This window comes from Photinus pyralis, unplaced genomic scaffold, assembly GCF_008802855.1.
Source record: "Photinus pyralis isolate 1611_PpyrPB1 unplaced genomic scaffold, Ppyr1.3 Ppyr1.4_LG1, whole genome shotgun sequence".
Lineage (NCBI taxonomy): Eukaryota > Metazoa > Arthropoda > Insecta > Coleoptera > Lampyridae > Photinus > Photinus pyralis.
Genome location: NW_022170249.1, coordinates 36,956,184 through 36,961,961, shown reverse-complemented (window position 1 = coordinate 36,961,961; position 5,778 = coordinate 36,956,184).

The window sequence follows — 5,778 nt, the reverse complement described above, 5'->3', positions numbered from 1 at the left end:
AATTACATTAGGCCTCGAAACACTATTTTCAAAATAACTTTATAAGTTATTAATAGAAATATGGAAAAAGAAAGTCAGTTTCGCCTTGTACTACTCTCTTGGTCTAATTTCGGAGAAACGCGTAACAAATTGACGAAATGGTTATTTGCGCAGTCATACTGGTAATCGCCACAGATTACAGCTTATATCGTTAAAATAAGACAATTGTTTTCAACTTAGGCCGAAACAGAGGGATTTTTAAAAATAATGTCCGAATGGCTTAAGATGTTAGAAAACAATTGAAAGTATACCTTCTACGTAAAGAGCGCACTGTATTTGTATAGTTAAATGCTCATAATTTTTCTGAAAAAGCGGCCATTCTGACGATTTTGTACAGAAAACAGACACAAATTGCAAATTATTTCTGCAAAATTTGGATAGAAGTTCTGTTTGCGGTCCGTGCAAAGTTGATATCCCCAAGCCTTCACGAGCGCTTCGATCATAGTGTGAGTGAAACTTGTTCGCGAAGCAGTTCTCCAGTTTGTTATTCTCTGTGCGGTGAGAGTATTTGAAGTTGTGATTATGGAAAATTTTGTTATAATAAGAGATGTGACTCGTAATGTGCGTCGCTTTAATTTAAGCGGTCGCATTATGGAGTTTAAAATAAAACCTGTACCAAACAATTTGGATCCAGTGCAGTGGATAAAAAACGCCATCATACAACTTATTCATAAGGCGGTAGAGGCTCTATCACCCCACGATATGGTTGGTTTCTCCTTCTGTTCCAAAGACTTTAAAAATGGTGAGGGGTGGTTGCGGTTCAAGCCGGTTAAAGAGGTGGCGATTGACGATGTTTGGAATACTATAACGTCTATCTATCAGTCCAACAGTAGCGGTCTAAGTACCGAAACGTTTTGTTTTCGAGTTACATCTGTACGCTTACCATCCGGTTTGGGTAGATCTCGAAAGTATAATAATTATAAAGAAGAATGCAGAGCAAGGAGGGGCATCGTGTTAATTAAGAATAGTGATAATTTGTGTTTACCGCGGGCGATCGTTGTTGCTATGGCTTATGTGGATCATGACGTCGATTATCACAAGATTAGGACTAACAGAGGTAAAATACAGGACCAAAAAGCTATGAACTTATTAGAAGAAACCAAAATTACAATAGCCGATTGTGGAGCGGGTATACCCGAATTACAGCGATTTCAAAACCCCCTTTCGGGTTACAAACTAACCGTCTATCTATACGGAAGAAAAGGACGCGATGTGATGTTCGAGGGTGATAGTGCGGGAAAACACCTGAATTTATTGTATCACGAAGGACACTACAACGTGATAACATCTTTAACCGCAGCCTTCGCTTGTATTTATTATTGTCAAGAATGTCACGTACCGTACAATAATAAAACGGACCATCGATGTGGGGGAACGTGTGCGGCGTGCCAGCAAAGTCCAGCATGTTCTAAAGGGGAAGAAGTTTGCATTAATTGTAAAGAGTGCAAAAGAGCGTTTCGGGGTCAAAGGTGTTTTGACAATCACAAGATACATAATATTTGTACCCAAATTAGTCGTTGTGAAAATTGCTTTGCCATATATCGTAATGCTAGGAAACACACTTGTGAAGAAGTATTTTGTAAGACGTGTAACAATTATGTGGAAAGAGACCATTTATGCTATATGCCGACAGATAAAGGTACTCCGAAAATGGTCGACACAGTTTTTGTGTTCTACGATTTAGAAACAATGCAAGAGGAAAAATTGGAAGACGGGTCTCTCTTACATCAACCAAATCTATGTGTGTTTGTACAGTGTTGTGATACATGCATAAATGAGGAAAAACTTTATTTTTGTCAAAAGTGTGGCTTTCGGCAAAAAATACTGACTGATGACGTAATATCAACATTTATGGGACACATTTTGAATTTAAGAAAAAGATTCAAGCACGTTATCGTTTTGGCCCATAACGGTGGAGGTTTCGATCACCAGTTTATATTAAATTATATCTTAACCCAAACGGATCTTACACCTGAACTAATAATGAGAGGAACAAAATTAGTCTCAATGTTTCTAAATAATGTAAGATTTTTAGATTCACCAAATTACTTCTCGATGGCTCTTAGTAAACTACCTAAGGTGTTCGATCTAACAGAGCTAAAGAAAGGTTATTTTCCGCACTTGTTTAACACATCGGGGAACAAAAACTATATAGGACCAATGCCTCCAATAGAGGCTTTCGACCCTGATAATCTTAAATTCAACGAAAGGGAGGCCTTATTGGCTTGGCATGCCGGAAAAGTGACAGAAATCTACGTATTTGACTTTAGGAAAGAATTTATAGATTACTGCATATCCGACGTTGATATATTGGCACAGTCGTGTCTGAAATTTAGACAGTTGATGATAAAGGAAGGGAACGTATGCCCTTTTACCGAAAGCGTCACGTTACCGGGGGCGTGTAACAAAATATTTCGGCGTTCGTTTTTAAAGCAAAATACCATCGGCATCATTCCAAAGGGGGGATATAGACGTTGTGATACACAATCCGTCATAGCTACTCGATGGTTATTGTTAGAAGAGCGCAATCGCAAATTAAATATAGTACATTCGGGTAGGCAGAAGGAGGCAAGAGTGGGAGGTGTAAAAGTCGACGGATATTGTGATGAAACGAAGGATGTATTCGAGTTCTATGGATGTTACTATCATGGCTGCCCCAGATGCTTCAAGTATGCAAGGAACGAGCCTTTGTTAGATAATACGTCGGAGACGCTCGAATACCGTTATGAAGCTACAATTGCAAAATCTAACAGATTAAAAGAGCTGGGTTATTGCGTTAACGAAATGTGGGAGTGTGACTTTCGACAACTTATGACACAAGAAATGTACAGGTATACAGAAACGCATCCCGTAATGTCATATTCACCACTCAACCCGCGAGATGCGTTTTATGGTGGTCGAACAGGAAACGCAAAATCCTTTTATATAACAAAGGGAGATGAACGAATAAAGTACGTTGATTTTACCTCCCTATATCCATACGTCAACAAGTATGGAAAATACCCCATAGGGCACCCTACAGCAGTTCATATTGGGGAAGGATGTAAAAAGTTAAATCTTGACACCACTGATGGACTTATTAAATGTAAAATACTACCACCAAATTTGCTGTTTCACCCAGTCCTACCTCTGAAAATAAATGACAAGTTGATGTTTGTACTTTGTCGCACATGCGCCGAAACTTTAAACCAGGGGGACTGTGAACATAGTGACGATGGGCGGTCGTTAACAGGTACCTGGGTAATCGATGAAGTGAAAAAAGCTATTGAAAAAGGTTACAAAGTATTGGAAACGTATGAAATATGGCAGTACGCAACTGATCAGTACGATAAACGTAGTAAAACCGGTGGGTTATTTAATGAATATATCAACAAATTTTTGGGTATTAAACAGCAAAGTTCTGGGTGGCCATCAGGTTGCGATACTCCTGAAAAGAAGGATAAATATGTTAATGATTACTTTGAGACGGAAGGTGTTACGCTTGACCCGAATAAAATAGAAAAAAATCCAGGTTTGAGACAATTAGGGAAGGCTGTAATTACATCGTTTTGGGGTAAACTCGGTCAACGCGAGAACCAAAGTAAAACCACCATAGTTAAGCAACCTGGGGAGTTTTATAGTATGATGACCAATCCTTCAATGGATATCAATTCTGTTTTACCAGTTAATGAAGACACGCTACTAGTAAACTGGGAATTTAAAGAAGAGACGTATAATCCCTTATCGACTGTAAATGTCGTTCTTGCCGCTTACACTACGGCCCATGCTCGCTTAAAGCTATACGAGTATTTGGAGAGGTTGGAAGAAAGAGTTCTCTATTATGATACGGATTCGATAATCTACGTATCAGCTCCCGGGCAGTACGAACCACCCTTAGGGCAGTATTTGGGCGAGTTGACTGACGAGTTAGAAGAAGAAGGTGTCGGAAGTTACATTAAGGAGTTTGTATCAGGTGGTCCAAAGAATTATGCCTACAAGGCGTGGTCCAGTTCTAAACAATGCGATGTAACTGTATGTAAAGTCAAAGGGATATCTTTGACATACAAAACCTCACAACTAATTAATTTCGACAAAATAAGAGATATGGTCCTAGAAAAAGAAGAAACGGAACCTATTCTCGTATCATCTAAACTTATAACCCGAACGGCGGAACACAATGTACTAACAATGAACACCTCTAAACTGTACCGGCTAAACTCTACAAAGAGATGTTTCTCATCCATAGATGGTTCTTCCCGTCCATACGGATTTAAGAAGCTTAGGTTAAGTGAACATTGAAAAAATTATAAATTTACAAATGTATTACTTATTTGTAAAGTGTATGATACAGTAATTTTTTATAAGGTATAATTTTATTACCAGACTATAAGTTAAGCAGAACCTATTGTAAATAGCAAACTATTGACTATCGCGCGAAAATGTAACTTGATGTTAAATAAACTTATTTTCCCATATATCGTTGTCTTTTCTTTTTCTACTCTAAATTATGAAGTGAAGAGACCTTTTTTTTTGTTTAAACTCTTTCCTGCGAAAGACTTAACGTTGTTAGGTACCCGAGTAATGATCTAAACGGACAACTTCCAATCAACATCTTAAAGCACAGTGGCGTATTGGTTGATAGAGACACTTCGCATAATCACAAAGGGGTCTGCATAAAGAGGTATGATTGTTTGGAGTTACACGTCGGTCAGTGCATTTTAATCCTCTACCTAACCTAGCGACGATAAAGAACCTTTTCGCTGTTTGACAATTTGACATTAATATTAAGGCTATTAAAACTTTGTCCGACTGAAAAATAAAACAACCTATACCGAGTTTAACATAGATTATGAGTATAAAGTTTGGTCATTATCGAGGAAAGCATCTCATAAATAGGAATTTCATAGGGCTTCGACTGACGACTATGAAGTACTCCGTATATTGATTTTTAACGTAGAAAAAATTCCGAGCATAATGAATTGTTTCACGATTTACATATTAGATAGAATTGTTGTCTTCACTGTGAAGACCGTAGATCGCAGGCTGGATAGGATTTTCGATAGTAAAACAGTTTCATTTAGACAGATTCCTTTTAGTACAGAGCCACTAGGTTGTGTTGTTTTGAGCATGCGCACTGGAATATATTTACACATAACGAAAACGTTCAAGACACAACGCTCACGGTGGAAATTTTGTGTGTGGGTATTTTATTTTAGCCATTGTTGTACCTACCATCTGCACGTGCTCAGTAGGCTGCTTAATGCTATTGATATTTAAAGTGACCTGGCGCATGCTGGTGATCACTTTACATGGTACTTTGACCAGGATTGCGAGGTCATACTTCAGCAGATGGTCCGGGGTGTAGAGCGATCCCAACGTGAACGCGAACCCAAACGTAAACGTGGACCCGAACGTGAACGTGAACCCAACGCGAACGTGACCCCAAACGTCACGTGAACGCGAACCCCAACGCGAACGTGAACGAGTTCATGTGTTTTGTTTAGTGAAGTCAATACAAAAGGTCCGTTATAGGTTAGGTTGGAATGGGCGCGCCTATTCCAACCTAACCTATAACGGACCTTTTGTATTGACTTCACTAAACAAAACACATGAACTCGTTCACGTTCGCGTTGGGGTTCGCGTTCACGTGACGTTTGGGTTCACGTTCGCGTTGGGTTCACGTTCACGTTAGGGTCCACGTTTACGTTTGGGTTCGCGTTCACGTTGGGATCGCTCTACACCCCGGACCATCTGCTGAAG